Source organism: Scylla paramamosain, unplaced genomic scaffold (assembly GCF_035594125.1).
Source record: "Scylla paramamosain isolate STU-SP2022 unplaced genomic scaffold, ASM3559412v1 Contig8, whole genome shotgun sequence".
In the NCBI taxonomy this organism is placed as follows: Eukaryota; Metazoa; Arthropoda; class Malacostraca; order Decapoda; family Portunidae; genus Scylla; species Scylla paramamosain.
The window spans coordinates 1787745-1808554 of record NW_026973673.1 but is presented as its reverse complement, the minus strand read 5'-3'; the positions used below and the strand labels follow the sequence as shown (position 1 = coordinate 1808554).

The 20810-nt window shown below is 44.6% G+C and overlaps 1 protein-coding gene across 13 annotated transcripts in view; it reads right to left on the bottom strand.

Moving 5' to 3' along the window:
- Positions 1–20810, bottom strand: part of LOC135096886 (COP9 signalosome complex subunit 4-like) — a 53139-nt gene that overhangs the window by 3610 nt on the left and 28719 nt on the right. For 6 of the 13 annotated variants that reach the window (XR_010265136.1, XR_010265134.1, XR_010265135.1 and 3 more), the window contains 3 exons: positions 8671–8766; positions 8205–8281; positions 2321–2450 (listed from right to left, as the gene is read on the bottom strand). The gene's annotated coding sequence lies outside the window, so the exon portion shown is untranslated. Of the gene's footprint in view, positions 1–2320; positions 2451–8204; positions 8282–8670; positions 8767–11270; positions 11290–20810 lie in introns of those variants that run through there. The other 7 variants (XR_010265138.1, XR_010265139.1, XR_010265141.1 and 4 more) reach the window with 7 other exon arrangements.

Genomic DNA, 20810 nt, shown 5'->3' with positions numbered 1-20810 from the left:
CAAACTTTAGACATAAAAATGGCGGCAAGACACTTGGATTTTGCTTCCCCCGCCCTCTCTCTCTCTCTCTCTCTCTCTCTCTCTCTCTCTCTCTCTCTCTCTCTCTCTCTCGTTATATATATATATATATATATATATATATATATATATATATATATATATATATATATATATATATATATATATATATATATATATATATACGAGTATATATATATATATATATATATATATACTATAAGGAATATCGGTCCTTCCGTCTGAACAAATGAAGAAAAAAATTAAGATACTGACGAGAAAGAAATAACTGACAGAATAATGGAGGGTGAATGAAATGTTAACATAAACACAGTTTCGTTCAGGAAATCAGTGAACGCCTCAGGACCAAAATTCGCCGCACTTCCTGTCTGCGGCCGACGCGTCAAGACGAGCATGACTGGATGGCTGCCTCGCTATTTTTGGCGCTAAGTGGAAGATGCGTCGGTGTGAGCCACTCTCCCATCTCCCTCCCCGCCCCCTGGTCGTGGTATTCTGGGCTGGTCCGCGGAGGGCGCGGGGGCCATCCAGGTTTCCATTAAGGCCGCGTTCACACCAAGCGAGTCGCGTCGCGTCAAGTCAAGAGCGTCATTTGATGCGATTAATTTTGACTCATCTCCGTTCACACCGACTGCGTCAGCCCGCGTCAAGTCAGCACTCAGTGACCTGGGTAATTTCATGGAGAATGGATGCATGTTCCCTGGCTGAAGTAGCTGCTTTGTTGTGGCTTCGTCGTCGCAGACGTAAGAAGAAACAACGAATATGGATCCATGAACTGAACATCAAGAGGCCAGATTTTGGAAACTTCTCTCATCTATTCCCAGACCTGGTGAACCATCCAGAAAAATTCTACAACTACTTTAGGATGACACATGAAAATTTTAAGAAGCTGGTGGAGTTGACTGGATCTTCCATAAAGAAAATTAACACAAACTACAGGGGTGCAGTTGGAGTTGAAGAAAGAATGACCATTTTTTTAAGGTAAGAAGTATTTTATTGAACATTACAATAATCATTCCATTAGGCTTCTGTGTAGGGCAATAGTAAATAAATATAACATAAAGACAGCTCATGTATTCCTGCTGGTAAGTGAATGGTACAACTCGAAAACATGAAATTCTAAGCTATTTCTCAGATGTTAGTATACTCTGAGTAACTATCACTTACATTGGATGTACATGGTGAGGGAGTATATGACTGATTCTGATCAGTCCAGTAGCCATACTGGACAGGAATTCCACTTCCATCATGCTCCCGCAACGACGGACTCGCTGTGACTGATGTAGAAAATGGGTCCAGCCCTATCTGTGACTCGACGCGACGCGACGCGCCGTGACTTGACGCGACGCGACTCGCTTGGTGTGAACGGTTTTTTCAAATATACATACAAATTAATGTTAAACTCGGGTGGCGATTCATGACGCATGATGACTTGCCTTGACTTGACGCGACGCGACTCGCTTGGTGTGAACGCGGCCTTAGGGGGAGGCATTAACACGGTGCCCAAATTAGCCTCGCTATTCTGTGGAGGAGAAAATAAGCGGCATCGAGTCTTCATTAACATTATTTTTCACGAGATTTGGAGTGCAAATAAAATTAAGCTTGTATTTCAAGTTTTGCCCGAGTTTTGCGTTGTGTCTGGGGAAGGTGATACCACGCCACGTTGTCCCTCCGCCCCGCGCCGCGTGTCACGCAGCGCGGCTCGCCACCCAGCACGACGCTCTTGTGTGCTGCGGGGAAGTGCCTCAGGGTATCAAACATATTAAAAAAGAGATGCCATTGTTTTCCTCCATCATTCTGTACCCTCCTTTTGTTTTCCGCGTTGAATACCTGCATGTATTGCACCAAAAAATACCTCATAGAAAAAAAAGTCTTGCCTGGAAAATCACTGCGCTGGTTCGTGACTCGCTGTATTTCTGAGCGAGTGTGTGAGTCACTCGGCGTTCTCACGCGACGAACAGCGGCCGACTTCCTGTCTACGGCCGACGCGTCAAGACGAGCATGACTGTTTGGCTGCCTCGTTATTTTTGGCGCTAAGTGGATGATGCATCGGTGTGAGCCACTCTCCCCTCTCCCTCTCCCCTCTCCCTTCGTAAATACCTGATTATTAAGGCGGAGGAGGAGATGTTTAAGAATCGAGTGAGAAATTAACACTATTTGTAAGCGACTGAGGAAAACCATTAGAAGAAACATTACAACAAATTATTCATGGCAGATTCCTCCTCTTCCCCATCAATATTTTACGGCGGCGTAATTGCCTCCCAAACAGTAGGACGAGACTTGCCGGTAAGGAGTGAAGCAGCGCCACCAAGGAACAGGGAAGAGAACCACGAGGCTGCCATCACCTGCCATCATCTGCTGTCTGCCGCATCCCTCCTGCCTCTTCCTGTGATTGGGGTTGAAGGATCTTGTTTCTTCCACAACAAAAAAAGTAGTCAAGATTAAAATCAAAACCGAATAAAGTTATTTGGCGAGGAGTTAAGGCAGCGAGAGGAGGAGGAGGAGGAGGAAAGGAAGAAGAAGGTTTGCCAGTTGAAATTAAGCAGGATAGTTGAAATTAAGCAGGATAGAAGAGTGTAAGATAAGGGACCCCTTTGACTCCTATATGTTCCTAAATCACAGCAAAACTCCCTTAACACACACACACACACACACACACACACACACACACACACACACAGCCTTCCCCAGCTCTCCCATGCCCACACAGGTCTGTGCATGCCTTGGACACAGAGAAGGGCACCATCAATGTGGACACCATCTCTACCATCCTGAGAATGACAGGTGGCAGGGTGAGATAAGGAGATAGATAGATATATATACATACTTTCGTTCATTCATTCATTTCATTTTCATTCACTCCTCCTCCTCCTCCTCCTCCTCCTCCTCCTCCTTCTCCTCCTTCTCCTTGTGCAGGCTCTGGTGCACTCTAGTTTGAGGAGTTCTTTGGCCGCCAAGTTCCTTATTGAAGGCGATGAGGAGTCGCTGGAGGAGGTGAAGGAAATTTTCTGTATCTATGACAAGCAAGGTAAGGATTCGCCGTTCATCTTTGACCCGTGTTTGGAAACCCTTCACTCTCTCACCACTGTTTTCCAAGACTACAGAGGTGATCAGCTGGGTTGTCATGACTTTCTGCTGCTGCATCATTTCACACCCACACACACCACCCCTCACCCCTCACCCCTCACCCCTCACCCATATTTAAACCTTAGAAAACAACTGTAAATTGAGGGAGTTAGTGGAAACAGAAGAGAGAGGGAGGAAGAGAGGAAGAGGAAGAGAAGATACTGTTACTCCTTGCATAATGGAGACTAAGAGAAGGAGAGGGAGGAGATAGGTGGAGGAAAAAAAAAAAAGAGGAATGGGGGAGGGGTGTACCAGGCACCTCACATCATGTAACAATAGTGAAAATAAAAGGGAGGAGGTAGAGGGCGGTGCACCTCACACAAGTCCAGAGAAGCAAGGGGACGCCATCACACAATCCGTCACCACCACCACACCACAGCAACGGGTGGTGAGTGTATTACTATAACAACAATGAAAGTTGAGAGGTTAGTGTCAATATTCATCCTGTGGTAACACCACCACTAGTCTGTCATCACAAAATCCCCATCACTCACCACAAACACACCACCATTCACCACAAACACACCATCACTCACCACAAACACACCACAATTCACCACAATCACTCAGAGCTGGAAAAACACACATTTAAAAAAACCCAACTTTTTTTTTTATTATTTTGGGAGGTTTATTGATTTTTGTTTATTCTTCATATTTTTATGTAAATCAGTTTAAATAAGGAATTAAAAAGTAATCTAAAATAAAACAAAAGGTATGAAGTGTTTTTTTTTTTATGTAGGAGGGGGACTGGCCAACAGCAAAAAATAAATAAATAAATAGATAAATAAATAAATAAGTAAATAAATAAATAAATAAAAAAAAAATATATATATATATATATATATATATATATATATATATATATATATATATATATATATATATATATATATATATATATATATATATAATAAAAAAAACTTCCAGCAAGAAGGAAAGGTAGATGTTGACAGACAGAGCTGAAAGAGTTTGACTAGGCAAGGTGCAAGCACGGAGGCACAGTTTCAGAGAACAATAGGAGGGACCCCATCAGGTCTATAAGCCTTCCGAGGGTTTAGGCCAGCGAGGGCATGGAAAACATCATTGCGAAGAATTTTAATACGTGGTATGAAGTAGTCAGAGGGTGGAGGAGAGGGAGGAACAAGCCCAGAATCATCCAAGGTAGAGTTTTTAGCAAAGGTTTGAGCAAAGAGTTCAGCTTTAGAAATAGATGTGATAGCAGTGGTGCCATCTGGTTGAAATAAAGGAGGGAAAGAAGAAGAAGCAAAGTTATTGGAGATATTTTTGGCTAGATGCCAGAAGTCACGAGGGAAGTTAGATCTTGAAAGGTTTTGACATTTTCTGTTAATGAAGGAGTTTTTGGCTAGTTGGAGAACAGACTTGGCATGGTTCCGGGCAGAAATATAAGGTGCATGAGATTCTGGTGATGGAAGGCTTAAGTACCTTTTGTGGGCCACCTCTCTATCATGTATAGCACGAGAACAAGCTGTGTTGAACCAAGGTTTAGAAGGTTTAGGTCGAGAAAAAAGAGTGAGGAATGTATGCCTCCATGCCAGACACTATCACCTCTGTTATGCGCTCAGCACACAAAGACGGGTCTCTGACACGGAAGCAGTAGTCATTCCAAGGAAAATCAGCAAAATACCTCCTCAGGTCCCCCCAACTAGCAGAGGCAAAACGCCAGAGGCACCTTCGCTTAGGGGGATCCTGAAGAGGGATTGGAGCGATAGGACAAGATACAGAGATGAGATTGTGATCAGAGGAGCCCAACGGAGACGAAAGGGTGACAGTATAAGCAGAAGGATTAGAGGTCAGGAAAATGTCAAGAATGTTGGGCGTATCTCCAAGACGGTCAGGAATATGAGTAGGGTGTTGCACCAATTGCTCTAGGTCGTGGAGGATAGCAAAGTTGAAGGCTAGTTCACCAGGATGGTCAGTGAAGGGAGAGGAAAGCCAAAGCTGGTGGTGAACACTGAAGTCTCCAAGAATGGAGATCTCTGCATAAGGGATAAGAGTCAGAATGTGCTCCACTTTGGAAGTTAAGTAGTCAAAGAATTTCTTATAGTCAAAGAAGTTAAGTGAGAGGTATACAGCTCAGATAAATTTAGTTTGAGAGTGACTCTGTAGTTGTAGCCAGATGGTGGAAAACTCACTCAAGAGCATGGGCACGAGAGCACATCAAATCATTGCGCACATAAATGCAGCATCCAGCTTTGGATAAAAAATGAGGATAAAGAAAGTAGGAGGGAACAGAAAAGGGGCTACTGTCAGTTGCCTCAGACACCTGAGTTTCAGTGAGGAAAAAAAGATGAGGTTTAGAAGAGGAGAGGTGGTGTTCTACAGATTGAAAACTAGATCTTAGACCACGAATGTTGCAGAAGTTAATGAAGAAAAAGATGAGGGGGATGTCAAGACACTTAGGGTTGTTGTCAGAAGAGCACTCTGACATGGGGACATTTGTGGTCCCCTCCCCAGATGGGGACTCTGAGGCTGGTGTAGGAGTCACCATGAATTTTGAAATTATGAGTGAAAGGCGTGTGTGTGTGTGTGTGTGTGTGTGTGTGTGTGTGTGTGTGTGTGTGTGTGTGTGTGTGTGTGTGTGTGTGTGTGTGTGTGTGTGTGTGTGTGTGTGTGTGTGTGTGTGTGTGCGCGTGTGTTATTAGGTGCTTGTAGTTTTGTGTGGAGGAAGAGAGTTGTCTTTAGAGGGCAGGCTGTGACTGCCCCCTTGTGTTGTGAGACACAAAGGGAAACGTTCAGTGAGGTCACAGCTGGGTTTAATGATAAGTTCACAGCACCCCCTGAACAGTGCTTTAGACCTCACTGGGAATAATTATCATTTTGGCAGGTGCCTACTGCCTCCTCCAGTAAGTATGGTACTCTATTTCCTGACATCAAAGGCACCCTCCCTCTCTCTCTATACCATACTGACAATTACACATAGGGTGGCCTGGACAAAGCCCCCCCCACACAAACATACACACACATACACACACACACACACACATACATACATACACGTACATCATTCAAACTTTTAGCAATAATAATAATAATAATAATAATAATAATAATAATAATAATAATAATAATAATAATAATAATAATAATAATCTATTTATCTACATATGTACCATGCCAGCAATCTCACACAGACTAACTCACACACACACACTAAATAACAGACCAAAACTATGTCAAAAGATAATAAAAAGACAAATGGGCCAATTTTTTGGAAGATAATTAAATTCTTACAAACTGTCAAATTGATTTTATAAAGGGGAGAAGTTGTCTCACTAATGCGTTGTGCTATTATTGAAGAGTGATTCATATAATACAGGAGAGAGAGAGAGAGAGAGAGAGAGAGAGAGAGAGAGAGAGAGAGAGAGAGAGAGAGAGAGAGAGAGAGAGAGAGAGAGAGAGAGAGAGAGAGAGAGAGAGAGAGATTTAATAAACATCTCAGATCTTTGGGTACCATAAACATACCCAGATCTTTGGGTAGGTCTCATTCCTACCCAAAGATCTGAGCTCTTTCCGTAGGTGGAAGAAAAAAACACACACACACACACACACACACACACACACACACACACACACACACACACACACACACACACACACACACAGTTCATAATATCCCTCCAGATCCACCTAACATTGCTGGATAAAAACATCCCTGACCAGGATTTCTACCTTCTCTTACAATTCCACGTTTGAAATGTTGGCACATGACGTGGCATTTGATACGAAGGTAGGCAAGAACTAACCTATCTAAAGCACTCCTATTACTGTAGTGCACATGACCTCTGAGTGCCTCCCAAGTTGTTCCATGACTGGCTAGCATTTTGAGCACAGGGAGGGAGACACAAGCAAGTCTTGTGTAGCCACAATATACTGTATATGGTGAGACACTGTCATTTTTTCCCTAATTGTACTTTTAGTTTGCAGCTTTACAATAACATCTTCATTTAAATATATTCTGTCATCAGATCTTATAATTCAATACACTGTACTTATTAAAATAAATATTCGTTCAAAGAGGATGCTACGATTTATCTTCGACCCGCTCGGTCCGGCAATGATGGTGCTCTACGGATCGTCGCGCATCAAGACGCTCGGCGTTGTCGGAGTGACAAAGAAAGCAGGTGAAAACAAAAGGCAACTGAATGTCAGCTTATGCACATGTCTGAATGGCTGGTGAGTGCTACTGCTCTGCTGGTCAGCCCCCAGCTCTGCCTTGCCTTCCCTACCCAACAATATCCTTCCCAGCTGTAGCATTAACACTCAAAGGCAAGACAACATAGGACTGCAGTGACTGCCTGCATTGTGGTTCATTTACCTACACTACAACATCAAAAGCTACACTCAAATTATCTTTTACATAGATTTATACTAACTCCTTCCCTACATGGTGGTGCATCCTGATATTTAAAATGGACTGTGAAGCAGCACAGTTAAATCAGAATGTAGTTCAAACTTTTAAAATGTGTAAGTTGTTCTCAGACATCACCTTGCCTCTTCATTAAAGAAAGAAGAAAAAAAAGTATGGAGGAGGAAGACAAATTCATAATAAGTAGGTACAAAAATTAGCTTAACTAGCAAATATGAATTATTAGTTCAACCTCTAACAAACCTTTACAAAAACAGCACAACTCCAGTTCCCAGCCACAACTGGTTGGCTGACATAAGAAATTTATAACTTATTGTAAACATTTACAAGAAAGCAACAAAGCAAAGACACGTTTACTTGACGTTAGCCAAAAGCCGAATGTTGTCCAAACACGATTCACGTCATCACGTCAGCAAACGTCACCCTTCCATCCACCGCAAGAGAACAACAAGTTACGAGCGGCTCTGACAACAAGAGATGCAGCAAGTGCACGTGCACTCGCAGAGTACGTGTCACATTTTCAGTCCATACCAAAATTTGTAATTAATGTGTAACATTTGGAAGGCAACCGTGCAGAATGAATCGGACAGGTGCAACAAACGACAGCGTGGTGAAACGGTGACCAGAGCCTTCCAGCAGCCTCCCTGAGCCTCACCTTGCAGTCTGCTGTGAGGCAAGAGAATGCCACACTGTCCTCCTCAAAGCGGATCATCGTGTGTTCACGTTCCGGGCCTGCCGGGAAGTAACATTAAGTGCACGTCAGATTTGCAATGGGGTCTCAAATTGACTTACTTATACTAATACTTCTATTGTTATTACTATTATCATTGTTTATATTGCTTCTTGTCACATCCGTGCTCTTAATAACTTAATTCCATGCTTTCAGATTCTGCTTCCAGACCAATCTTCATTCTACTTTCCGGCAGATCTGTAGTGAAAATGTTCAAAATCTGATGAAAAAAAAAAAGTGAAGACAATTGTAAAAGCCTATAGATAAGCTAAATATTAATAGATTTTAAAAAAGGGGAGTAAATGCTTATGTGGTGAGGTGTGTGGTGAGGTGGAGTGTGTGGGTGGAGTTTGGTGTGCTCTTCACGGAATGAAGACAGGCAGCAACACACCTTCATTGTGTTGTGGTGCCACGTCTTGATGTGGTCACCACTGCCAGCTTCCATCCTCATTATCCTACTGAAGGCCACACCCAGCAACTCCTTACGCTGTAACAATGTGTAATGTAAATAATGAAGGCCACTTGTAACGAGGGAGCTAGAGTGCTACCACAACACACTTCATGACAGGCAGAACAAGGAGAACAGGTGGACATCCTACATCTTTAGCTTAAAATACGGTTGCATCTCTCTCTCTCTCTCTCTCTCTCTCTCTCTCTCTCTCTCTCTCTCTCTCTCTCTCTCTCTCTCTCTCTCTCTCTCTCTCTCTCTCTCTCTCCGCACCGGCAGGGGCCTGAAGGGTAAGCTGCACACCTTACACGAGGAAGAGACACAATTTCAGGTCTGCTTCTTTCATTAATCATACACACAGACATAACTCTTTTTTTATTATTACTTTGTGAAAACTGAGAATATGTTTAATTAAACATATGGACTCCAAATTGCATCAATGTTTGTTTCTTAGGTCAACTTAAAAAACTGATTGCAAATATAAAATTTTCTTTTTCAATTATCAAAAACAAACAGTCAAAGAGCACTGATAATTTAATAGTGCACTATGAGCTTAAAGTGATGCAAGATCACTGAGATTCAGCCAAGCAATGGATTACAGGTTATATTACAACTGCAATGTGATAAGAATTATCTTTACACATCAAAACTCTTTATGATTTTCACAAAAAAATCAACAAAGTGCAATGGAGGGATCTGAATGATTTCAACACTTGATATCACATTACTCAGCGTGGTGTCCTGAACCAGAACATTTCAAACAAAATGACATTTGTGCAAAATGACGACAATCATATCAACAGTAAATATGAATTTTCTTCACAGAAACAGTGCTTAATGTGCTACCGACAATTAAATACAGCGAACGCGGCGAGAGCAGTGCCGTGCGGAAGGCTTCGGAACACCAAGAATTAGTGAATGCACAACATCCTGCTTGTCGGGGTTTACGTGCCGAAAGGAGCACAAAGCATAAGGCGCGTCTTTCCGTGTCAAGATGAGTACGAACAATTACTGTTCAAAATTTCAAATCGGAATAAGGTCATTTCAAATAAAAGGAATATATAAAACAATATATGAATACATCTTTTAAGTTGTATCATCTCAATACCTGGGGTAAACAGCAAGGAACACAAAGGAAGGTTGCTTTTCACATCAAGTGAAGTGAGTCTAAGTGAGCCTGAAAAGGCCAACACTCAAATCTACAATCACAGCTCTTGCCAATGTTAAAAACAAGAAGAAGAAGAAAAAGGAGAGAGAGAGAGAGAGAGAGAGAGAGAGAGAGAGAGAGAGAGAGAGAGAGAGAGAGAGAGAGAGAGAGAGAGATCCTTCCCCTGGCCTTCGAAGTGCTAAGGTCAAGCCACCTCTCACCCAAGAATCTTCACTTCCTCTTCCTCCTCTTTCTCCTCGACTCAAGATGGAGGGAGATGTACGGCCGCCGATTGACTAAGGCAAAGACATACAGTGGCCATTGATATCACTAGTGTGTATGTGTGTGTGTGTGTGTGTGTGTGTTAAGGAATGGGACACCTGTACACACACACACACACACACACACACACACACACACACACACACACACACACACACACACACACACACAACATGACTATCACCAGATCCTAAAAAAAAAACAAAAAAAAAACATACAAATGCGAGCTTTTCAAAATTTGTTAACCCCAAATTTATATGCAGATTTCGGCGTTAAATCGTTAACCAATTGCGATATTTTATAGTGCAGCGAAGTTTCATCGGCCGGGGAGAGGGTGGGAGAGGGGAGGCTGGGAGAGAGGATAAATCGGAAGGGCGAGAGGGGGAAACAGAGAGAGGGGAGAGGGAAGGGCAAAGAGGAATGGTCTGCAGGTGGAGGGAGGGAGGGAGGGAGGGCGAGAAAAACAGTGTGTGGGCAGCGTATGAAAGGCGGAGAGAGAGAGAGAGAGAGAGAGAGAGAGAGAGAGAGAGAGAGAGAGAGAGAGAGAGAGAGAGAGAGAGAGAGAGAGAGAGAGAGAGGATCGGGAGTACAAGAGAGGTATAGGGAGGGGTGGAGGGAGAGAATAGAGGCATGGAGGTGAGAAGGATATTGACTATGGGGGAGGGAGAGCAAGGAGAGGAGAGGAGAGTGGAGGTTGGGGAGGAGGGAGGCCTGGGAAAGAGGAGAGGAGGTTGGGGGTTGTTGAGGAGGGAAGGGAGTGAGGAGCTGCCCGGACGACTGGTCAAAAATTATCACAACCAAAAATTAGTAGATTGTGTAATGCTGTCTGTGTGTGCGTGTGTGCGTGCGTGCGTGCGTGCGTGCGTGCGTGCGTGCGTGCGCGCGCTCATACCAAATACAAACGAGATCACTCACCTGATGTGTTTTATCATCCGCCCCCATCACCCGGTCACCCGCACCCTGCCCTCCCTCCCCACATCCCGGCCCCACACATCCCGCCCACGCACCCCGCCTGACCCACCACACCACCAACACCACCACCACCACCACTACTGGTTACACATTGTCAAAATTATAGGCATTCACTAATACTTGCATCTGACGGGCCGCTCACCTCATTCTCCTCATCACGTTCTCTTGTGTCGATGAGACCGCGCCTCAGCCTCAGGTCCAGCCGCGGGACAAGCGCTCCTCGCCTGGGAAGTTGTGCCACACGCCCATACGTCCACGGCACGCCACTGTGCTTACTGATTCCGGCCCTTTAATTCTGCCACCTGGTAACTGTCACTAGGGATGCTCTCGCTCCCTGATTGGTTCATGTATTCCCGTTTTTTTTTTTTTTTAATTTGGGCAGCAAATTGGCTCTTACCAAAATCTATATTTAGTAATAAGACACTAGGTTATTCTGACCTTCATAACCTGATGTCTTATATATAAAATTTTGACGGAAGGATATAATTTATCTGCATCACATTTTAAAGAAAACGGAAACACTGAGGCCAATCGGTCAGTAGCAGTGTTACCATGCTCGCGTGTCCTCAGCTGGCAAAACTGAGGAGCGTTCATATCGAAATTGAGTGGCGAAGCTTCATTTGCTCTGAATCGTGACTGTATGAATATGTATCTGAGATTTGTGGTCGTAATAAGAAACGGGTGTGAGAATGACAATGCAAAGAGTTCATGGCCGCTGCAATTTGAAAAAGGGATACAGTCAGGTGCGGGTTTGGTTGAAGTGGAGTGAAGGTGGGTGATGCATTCATTGCCTCATTGCCTCACCGCCTCCCTGCCTTGCGTCACTGCCACGGCCAAAAAAAAAACATTGTTGCTCTGCTAGAATGATCGACAAGTGGCACCGGTAACTGTGTTAGAGGCCTCGCTGAGGGATTCCTCACTGACAGAGGCACGCCCCTGGCCTGACGGGTCACTGGCAGGGTAACAGCGTTGGTCTCTGCTCTGCCAAGGACATGGGGCAGTCTCATTCTCCAAGGGGGCGAGGGGCAGCCCTGACTTGATTCCAGAGGCAGGTGTGGCCCTCTTGTTTCCCTTTTATCTCCTTGGCACTGAGGTCCGATGGTTAAACGGTTTGGTATTTCAATTATCTTTAACAGTAACAGTGGAAGTCATTACTATTTTAAAAGGTGTTTTCAAGATTCTAGTGATAATTTAACAAAGATCGTCATTGAGAGAGCCACCCATGAGAATCTGACTAATCATCTCTGTAGCCTTTGGAAAAATAACCCTTATGAGAAAACTCAGGGTTTAGAAATACGTGGCTATAACATCGAGATAAAGTGGCCTCCTTTGTTTTTCCTTCCCTCCCATCCTTCCACCAAGTCTAAGGGAGGCTCAGCAAGGCACCTCCTCCTCTCCTCCGTGGCTCTAAATTAATAGTGTTATTCCCACACACACACTCCCGCCTCCCCTCTTTACAGGCTGGTTGCAATTTACAGGCTTTTTGTAACATTCCTTCCCTGCCTCCAGAATGTAAGCAGACCTGTTCGATGGCTCTAATTTGCGTGCCCTTGCTGAGGTCACGACGGTGAGCAGGGAACGGCGTGTGTCTGTGTGTGTGCCCTGTATGTTGGCTGTCCTGTCTTTGTCAGATGTACCGCGCTCCGGGACAAGAGAAAACAAGGAAATGAGAAGACGGAAAGACGAGAAGACAAGGAGAAGAGAAGACGAGGAGACGAGGAGATGGAGAGACGAGAAGACGAGAAGACGAGGAGACGAGAAGATGAGAAGACACAGGTGAAAGAAAAAAGAAAAAAACTGTGGTGTAATGTATGAGATCTGGAAGGTGTGTATGTGTGTGTGTGTAACGAGGACCACAGGAGTAGATGAGCAGCGGTTCATATGAGGGAATGAAGCATCGCTTCCTACATCGATCACACACACACACACACACACACACACCATGGGGATCTGATGCTTGAATAGTCCTCGTGATCAAGGCTCGTGAGAAGGTGTGTGTGTGTGAGTGTGTGTGGGTGGGTGGATGGGTGCATAGGTGCGTGAAAGGAGTGCAGGAGGGTGGGACAGAGAGAGAGAGGGAGAGAGAGAGGCACCACCACGTTCGGCTCCTTCCGCTGCGGTCCGATCGAGTAATTAGCCAGCAGGGGTTAATAACGACCGCTGAATAGGATGTGCCCTTCCTCACCCTGGGCCGGAATATTGGCTCCACCGCGCCCCTCGAGCTACGCCAGGCGGGGGAGGGCAGGAGGAGGGTGAGGGCGGCGCGGGAAGTGTCACCTCTTTGGAATTATTAGTAACTGTCTTGTTCTCGTATTTACTTGGATCTAATTGTTTATCTGTGTCTGTATTCGTATATTTGGATCAGCTTCTTTGTTTCTATTCGTCTGTTTGTTTGTTTTTTATCTCCTATTGATCTATCTGTGATTTTTATAATTGTATTTATCTGGTGTTTCGAGCTACATGTCTGTCTATTCGTCTGTTTGCAGTTCATATATCTGTATGCATCTCTGTATTTCAGTCTACCTGTTTATTCATCTACCTATCTATCTATCTATTTATCCATCTATCTACATATGAAATCATCTTATCTTTCTTCTTTCGTCTCAAAAACACACACACACACACACACACACACACACACACACACACACACCTGCAGCAGGGAGGGAAGGAGAGAGGGGGACAGGGAGGTGGCGCCGCTACCGGGGCCCATAAATCACCTTATTTTATTCGCTGCGTCAACTCGCCTCTCCTCGTTTATAATATACTTTTATTTCAAATGCAAAAATATGTGATAACCACAGCGCGCCGACACACACACACACACACACACACACACACGGCGGCAATAATATGACCTGCTCCATTACATTCTTCCTTCCTCCACTGAAGACATTCTCGTGAAATCAAAAGTCACAGCAGCAAAATGCCTAAATATATGTCCAGGGGAGAGAGAGAGAGAGAGAGAGAGAGAGAGAGAGAGAGAGAGAGAGAGAGAGAGAGAGAGAGAGAGAGAGAGAGAGAGAGCGGGGGGGGGGTGTGAGGAAGGAGAAAGAAACTAAGAGAAACTAATAACTAGAAGATCGAGTTCCTTTTTTTTTAATAATATACAAATTTATGGATGGGAATGATAGATGGATATAGGTAAGCATGTTTGGGACAGGGACCACAACGTGTAGGCCTAATGGCTTCTTGCAGTTTCCTTCATTTTCTTATGTCCTTATGAAACCTACACATAACGCAGCCGTGGTGGGCGTCAGGAGGCCTCGTCACTATACATAAGCTGCTTCGCTAATTAACCACTGTAAGCTCGAAAGTCGCACAGCACACTGGTTCCACTAATAGCGTAATGCACAATAATGATAGGAGGGAATGGAGAGATGCTTTAAATCGTCACAATCAGGCGAGGAGCTGCAAGGGAAAGGAGTCTGATGTGTCGAGAGTAGCATCTTATTTCAGTGTAGCATTTCACCACCAGATGAAAGAGACCTTAACCCATTCGTTGCTAGACACAGTGCTTCCTACAATGCTACAATGCTCACCTACAGCTTTTTTACGCACTTGATTCTCGTACTACCTTCTTTTAAATATTTATTTACCCTAGAAAGAACAAAATTTATTTTCTCCTTTTTTTTTTTTTTTCAGTGTCTCTGCAAACATATCTTTTACAGTCCCCTGAAGGGTTAAGGACAACCAAAGCAGTGAAAATGTTGTAAGATATTCTATATACTACTCAACCACGGGAGGAGGAATAGAAGCGGAAAAACAAGAATGAACGAGAGGTTGTTGCAAGTGTACACTGCAGAAGGAAATAGAAGGGAAAAGAACAAAGAGAGAGAGAGAGAGAGAGAGAGAGAGAGAGAGAGAGGAGAGAGAGAGAGAGAGAGAGAGAGAGAGAGGAGAAGAGAGAGAGAGAGAGAAGGGGGAAGGGGGGGAAGGGTGGAGCATGGCAGGAGGAGTAGGAAGAGAGAGAGAGAGAGACGTGAGATAGGCCGGGAGGAGAAGATACACTTACAACAGATAGAGAACAGATGAAGGAAATAACGAGAAGAATTAACGAGGGAAGAGAAGAGGAGGATGGACGAGGGTGGGGAGGGCGTGAGGGCAGGGCGGGAGGAGATGGAAGTAATGCAGAGAGGAATGAGGAAGCTCAGGGAAGGGTGGGGTAATGGCCTCGAGAGATCAACTACAATGGTTCCTTTCCCTGACCTGAGGGGAGAGAGCGGCCCGCGGCACTCAGGCATTGCAGGTTACGTGGGGCGTGAGGCAATCTAGGCATACCTGGAGCTAATCTCTTGACGGAGGCGCTGAAGGAGTTTCCTATATTGATGATAAACTAAGCATTTATTTCTACAAGGAGGCAGGTATATATGTAAATTATTGTTTTTGTATTACGAAACAGCTGTGTGTGAAAAGAATTAAGTCGAAAATTTGCGGATACCAGGAGCTAATCTCTTGACGGAGGCGCTGAAGGAGTTCCTTATGTTGTTGATAAATATGGTACCGCTAAATTAACCATTGTTTTCGAGAAGGCAGGTTTAGATGTAAATTACTGTAAATTATTCTTTCTTTCTGTCCATCTTTCTCCCACAATGACATACTCTGTTCCACTCTGTTTCAATCTGTTCCACCCTGTCCCACTCTGCTCCTCTCTGTCCTTCTCTGCTCCACTCCACTCTGTCCCTCATCAAAACAAGCCTCACATCCCCCAGTTCATCACCTAAATAACCCACATATTTCGGGCTTCCCTTAATGAGCGCCCGCCGCGTGCACTACCCCTTGTGGCAGAGAAGCGACGGCTGGCGACAGGACATCTGCACTGCACCTCCTGACGAAGAGGCAGAAGGCATGATAGCACGAGTGAGAGGGAAGGAAGCGTGAGGACAGGCGAAGCAGCAGGGAATACTCTAACAACATGCCAGCTAAGGTACTTTTTCCTTTTAACAGCGGGTGCGTTGCAAAGGACTGAAGGAGCGCTAATAAGATGAAGGATGCTTGTGAAGTGTGTAGTCAGTGCAAAGTGGTAGAGGACAGAGAGAGAGAGAGAGAGAGAGAGAGAGAGAGAGAGAGAGAGAGAGAGAGAGAGAGACAAAGGGACGACAGTGACAAAGACCAGTAGACACATCCACCCACCCACACCCACCCACCCAAGCCACACACACACACACACACACACACACACACACACACCACACCACACACACACACACACAAACACACACACACACACAGACGGACTGAAAGACAGACAGACAGACACAGAGGAGGCTGCCACTTAGTCCGGCAGCCGTATCCCTGCCCCGCCCTTTGTCACCCTCTCCACGATTGCTCTTAAAATTTAAACTCCTTATTGTTACACATTCTTCTCCCGAGGAGGTGTTGTGAATAGCCATTGTTTCCAGGCACAAGGGGATGCTTTTATCACATTCCACACCGGGGTAGCGCGTGGCCCGGGCCTCCTCCCGGCCCTTACTGATACGCATTTACTGTACATGGGGTCTTATCCCAGTGTCACGAAATAGTTTGAGGCTCTCCTTCTTGTTAATCCATCGCTAGAATCATAAAAAGCTTACTTAAAAACTCTCATTACGGCTAATTGCAAAGGCCACAAGCATTGTTATGGTTCTCACTAGTCTTTCCCCTATCAATGATGCAGTATCCTTGTTAATCTGCCACTAGAATCATAAAAGCTGCCTTGAAAACTCCCGTTACGACTGATTTCAAAGGCTATAATCGTAATTGGGTTCTCATGGGTCTCTTTTTATCAATGAAAACAGCAATAACGCTGGTAATTTTTTAAGAAGCTATTACCGAATGGCCGAAGAACACTCACATGCTTCCTATCAATCTAATCTCCGACGGCGACTGCATCGGGAGCTCTGGAAGGCGGCATGAGCCTTTACAAAGGTGTCACTTGAAAAAATTTGCCTGCGCCATTGCGGGAGGGAACCGATTAACTAAGACTCCACAAATTCAACCCTTTGACTACCATGGCCATTCTTCACTAACCTCTAAAACTGTGTAAAAATAGTTTGCGTGAAGGAAGTTAATCTTAGCTTTTTTCAGACTACAAAAATATTTAAGAGAGCTTAGTACGTAAATAAGTTTCTAAAGATCTGTTCGCGAAAGGATAGTTTTACCACGACTGCTTTCCGTCACTTCAGGCTAAGAACGTTAAAAAAAGTGCACGGGTGATGTGGTGCAGAGGACGAAAGCTAAATATAGAAAGCAATACACACATACCCGCACCCCCCGAGTCAGGCGGATCAGGGTAGGCGTAAGGGTGTGTGGGCGGGTCCCTCGGGTCACTTGGGCGACGGTGGCATGAATACACGATACACTCGATAATTATTCATGTAGCGGGCACGGTAGATCACTGAGTCCTGTATTCCCACACGTTTCGCCGCCTCATAGCGACTACTGGTAACTTCATAGCGATAGAAAAGATACTGCGGTTTTCAATGGTGTTTTTATGATTCTACTTATAGTTTAGCAAGAATTTCGTATGATTAATAGGAAAAACATCCATGAAGACCTAAACAATAATAATAATAACTACTACTACTACTACTACTACTACTACTACTACGTACTACTACACTACTACTACTACTACTACTACTGTCATCACATAAGCCACCACTGTAAGAATCACTTCACGAGGAAATCAAGACCCGAACAAAAGATCTGTATGAAATAGAAATGTTTCATAGAGGGACTGCCACGTGTAGGCCTGATGGCTTCTTGCAGCTTCCCTTATTTTCTTATGTTCTTATGTTCTTATCTATCAGCTGAGGTCCCGGTGCTCCAGTCCAAGGGCAAAGGTTATCTACGGAGTTCGCAGAGGAAAAAAATAGTTCAGTGTATGGGAAAAAAAAAAAAATCATTTCTATTCACCAGTCTTATAATGATGTTCAGTGACTAGAAAAAAAGGCCGTTTCCCATCCTCCTCCTCCTCCTCCTCCTCCTCCTCCTCCTCCTCCTCCTCCTCCTCCTCCTCCTCTTCCTACTCGTCATGCTTCTCCCACTCATCCTTTTCCTTCACTCGCTACTCCTTCCTTTCTCCTTCTCCTCCTCCTCTTCCTCCTCCTTGTCATGCTTTTCCTTCCTTTCTCTTCCTCCTCCTTCTCCTCCTCCTCCTCCTCCTCCTCCTCCTCCTCCTCCTCCTTCTCCTCCTCCCTCTTTCTCCTTCTCCTACCCCTCTTCCCCCTCTTCCTCTTTCTCCTCTTCCTTCTTCTCTTGTTATTCCACATCTCCCTCTTCTTGCTTCTCCTCCTTCTCTTCCTCTTCCTCCTTCTCCTCCTCCTCCTCCTCCTCCTCCTCCCTCTTCCTCTTTCTTCTCTTCCTTCTCCTCTTGTAACTCCACCTCTCCCTCCTCCTCCTCTTCCTCCTCCTCTCTCCCCTCCTCCTCCTCCTCGTTCTCTTCCTGTTCCTCCTCCTCTTCTTACTTCTTTTCTATAGCGGTAACACTAATGGGGCGGGACAAAAGGACAAAATACATGCACTATACATTATAAACCTCAAGAAAACCCCTAAAAGTCGTGGCCTCGCGTCCCATAAAGGAGAGTCACGTAGCGAACACTGGAGTTGGATGGAGATGGCAGTAGGAGTTTTTGTTATTATTTTTTACGTGAGTGTTAAGAAGTCTAGATAGGTGTGAAAAATATGACGAGAAGTAGGGATTTTTTTTTATCAGTTAGTCTGGTGAAGAGCACAAAATATATAAGTAAATAGATAAATGAATAAATAAGTAAATAAATAAGTTAGTAAATAAATATATAAGAATGTGAGGGTAAGAGTTTAAAATCAGGTTACATTAGATTAGATTAGGTATTATCAAGCAGATTTCCCTCCTTCCACTCTGAACCAGTTTAGAAAAAGTCATCCTTATGAGAAAGTGCTTCAAGTGTTCCTGCTTATTAACACGTCAAACGCCTTCACGAGGTGAGAAGTTCAATCATTCGCATCTGAGTACTTCGAAACAAGACTCCAAGAGGCAACGGAACGGAAGGAAATGAGAAAATAAGCTCAAATAACCGAAACAGTGAGCTGAACGAAGATTACTGGGAGGGCGACAGGAGGTGAAGGACAGTTTGACGCTCTGGAGTTTCACATACCAGGCCGAGGCAAGGAAGAAGGAAGCAGGGCAGGGACGCACTTGTAATTAATCTTATCGTCTCGTCCCTCCTTCGTTGGCGGCGGGGTCCCTTGGCTGGATTATACACTGAGAGATTGATGCGATGCGATGGGTACCTAGGTAGATAGATGGTGTGAGAGAGAGAGAGAGAGAGAGAGAGAGAGAGAGAGAGAGAGAGAGAGAGACGAGAGAGAGAGAGAGAGAGAGAGAGAGAGAGAGAGAGAGAGAGAGAGAGAGAGGCAGATAAAGACACAGACCAAAGAAGAACAAAGAAAGAGATGAAGACAGACGAAATTACCTAGAATCACACACACACACACACACACACACACACACACACACACACACACACACACACACACACATTCATATATCTACGTACACACGAAACACACACACACAAACACACACACATATACAAACAAACATACATACATACATTAACATTCACCCACGCATGGAATTTCAGTGTTAAGCTAAATAAAACCATCGCGGAGGAGAACGGCCTGAAAAGTTCCATTTATATCACCACGGGGAAAACTCCCTTCGCCTCAAAGTGGTTTGCAGATACAGCACTCGGCACTTCGGGAGAGAAACGCGGCTTTGTCAATGAGCTGCTGGTACTTATTGTTTGTGGAGGAGGAGGAGGAGGAGGAGGAGGAGGAGGAGGAGGAGGATGAGAAGGAGGAGGAGGAGGAGGAGGAGGAGGAGGTTAGATGTTGATGGTTACTGTGGTTATTTCATATTATTTCTCTCTCTCTCTCTCTCTCCTCTCTCCGTCTCTCTCTCTCTCTCTCCTCTCTCTCTCTCCTCTCTCTCTCTCCTCTCTCTCTCTCTCTCTCTCTCTCTCTCTCTTCTCTGGAGTGGGACACGCGGCTTATTTTTGGGTTACTGATGTGTTTCCTTAACCCAAGTGACATTATGGCCAATTGTGGTGCGTGTGCATGGAAATATACCGAAACACACACACACACACACACACACACACACACACACACACACACACACACACACACACAGATAGATAGACAGATAGATACAATGTTTGATTGCTTGATCGCATGAGTTGAGTGACCGACTCATTGACTGACAGACACTCACAAAATAGATACAGATAGATAGATAGACAGATAGATAAGTAGGTAGGTAGGTAGGTAGGTGGGTAGGTAGGTAAATAAATACATAGCTATACAATGGAAAGAAAATTTGAGAGCAGAGAGAGAGAGAGAGAGAGAGAGAGAGAGAGACTCGCTCCGGTCTGTGTATGGAATCCGTGTTATTCCTCGCATTACTAGGGCCACCATTCTGCAAGGGGAGGAAGACTCTGGGCAGTCAGCCAGCCAGATATAAACATTCTAATGCGGGACTTGCATGACCGCCCCTAATACTTGTCACTATATTTTTCAGATGTTTGTAAATTACGACGTATTATCTAAATATACAAAACTCTCCGGAGGGAAGAAGATTTCCTCAAGACCCCCCCCCTAGGGATATGACGCAGGGCAAGGGGGAAGTAAGGGTTATATAGGATACGTGGGTGGCAGG